The sequence below is a fragment of the Alligator sinensis genome, unplaced genomic scaffold (assembly GCF_000455745.1).
Source record: "Alligator sinensis unplaced genomic scaffold, ASM45574v1 scaffold978_1, whole genome shotgun sequence".
Lineage (NCBI taxonomy): Eukaryota > Metazoa > Chordata > Crocodylia > Alligatoridae > Alligator > Alligator sinensis.
The window spans coordinates 1,564,963-1,567,029 of NW_005842220.1; the positions used below are offsets into that span (position 1 = coordinate 1,564,963).

The window sequence follows — 2,067 nt, forward strand, 5'->3', positions numbered from 1 at the left end:
CCCCCCCCCCCCCCCAGCCCCCTCCCAGCTTGGCTATCGGCTGCAGGGGGACCCCAGGTGCCCCCCCAGACCCAAGAGGCACCAGTCACCAAGCACGTGCAGGGAGGGGGGAGGGGGAGGAGGAGGAAAGTCCCCCATGCACTGCATGGCAAACCCGGAAGTATTTCTGGTCCACCACCACGTCACTTCCATGGGATGCTCCATCCACCCCAACATCTCAGCATTCACAAGCCACCTGGTACCTTGAGGTATGTAGAAAAAACATTTAAAGCTATGTCTATGTCTGAATCATTGAATTTCTCCAAATAGATTCAGAGGGTTCCAATTCAATTCAGAGAGATTAAAGGGTCTCCTGATTCAATTCAGATTTGGAGATTCAGCCACGAAATCGGGCTGAATCTCCGCCAAATCAAATCAGTGACCAAAGCTTTGCATGGCCCTAATTCCTATTAAAGCATGGCTTTGGCAGAAACTAAGCATCTCTCTAAATCAAGCCATTAGAGTCAAATGCAACATCTGTATCTATTAAAAGTTTCAAACCAGTCAAAAACCATTCCAAGAGAACATAAGACTGTGATTCAGTATTAGGGAAAAAAAAAAAAAAATCAGCTGAATTTTGCCTTCATCTTTTTCTCCCCCAAAACCAAAATGTCGTAAGAATCAGAAATCCATCTCTTGTTGAGCTTGACACCTAAAATATTAACTGTTCCTCTGCCTGTACAACACAATAGAAAGTATCCACACCAAAATTTTGGGAGGGCAAAACCCTAGTTTTCGATGCGAGACTTCCATTTTGGTTTTCAGGAGGTTTTTTGGTTGGTTGCTTTTTTTTTTTTTTTAAACTTTCTAGAAAAAAAGTAAAGGGTGTCCTTTGGCAAACCCATGCCTTCCCCCCCCCCCGCCTCCATCTCTCTCTCTACAAACACCTTAAAAGGTTTCATTACTGAGGAATCTGTTGAAAATATTTAAGTATGTTTTAACAACTGGTGCTTCTCACCCTACAAAAAAAAAAAAAAAAAAAAAAAAAAAAAAAAAGATAAAGCAACAATAAAATTAAATTAATTAAGCAACAATATCCTCACGTATACAAATGGGATCTAGAGACTTATTTTGCATGGCACAGCAATGTAGAAATTATTTTTAAGGCTGTTATATACTCTAATTGTTGTAATATGTGTAAAAATATGCCAACTGCAAACACTCACTCATCAATTTGAGTATCAACAAGAGCACTGGTGCCAATACCCCAGGAAAGCATTCCCTGTTGCTATTTACTGCCTAACTAAGTGAAATGGCCACATGGGTAGCTGGTATATTTTATTACTGACACCATTCATTCTAGAAACAGAGACTGTAATCAGAGCCTGTTCAGTTACAGAGTTCAGCATGATGCAACTGTTTAGCTCAGCTGTTCTCACATGCTGTCATTATGGGAATGTAATGTCTTCTCCAGCATATTAGCTTGCTAGATTTCTAGGAAACTTTCTAAATTTGGTCTATGATTAAACCTCAAGCAAGCGATTTGGGGAAGTAATTTAAGGCTCTGTTTCTGAAATGCTCAAACCATATCCATATATGCAAAATATTTTAAGTAAAATCTAGAAGCATTTATCAACATCCTTTAATCCATCATTAATCTTGCTGCTTAACTGAACAAAGCAGAGAGTATTTTCATGAAAATAAATAACAGGTTTTGCACAAATATATTTTGGAATCCAGGTTTCATAATAACTGGCAGAAAGAAACTAAACTTGCATACAAGAGCTAGAGACTTCCAAGCTCCAAGTTTCTAGCACAGTGGTTCTCAACCAGGATGCTGTCAGAACCTGTCACAGGTGTCATGATGCCACCACATGATGAAATTGTGCCACATGCCTCTTTTCAGGAGGCACAAAGTCAAACTAAGAAGCAGCTGGAGCAGAAAGGTGCATCTTCCTGCATTATGCAAGCAGGCATTCTATTTTTACTGAAGCTCTTCTTGGTTTGGCTCCAATGTACGTCCTGAAAAAAAGAAGAGCAGCAGCAGAAACAGCGCACCTACCTGCATAAATGTAATGCAGGCAGGGA

At 40.3% G+C, this 2,067-nt stretch overlaps 1 protein-coding gene across 1 annotated transcript in view; it reads right to left on the reverse strand.

The window, feature by feature from the left end:
- The window catches only part of STK31 (serine/threonine kinase 31), an 89,434-nt gene that overhangs the window by 26,973 nt on the left and 60,394 nt on the right, over positions 1 to 2,067 (reverse strand).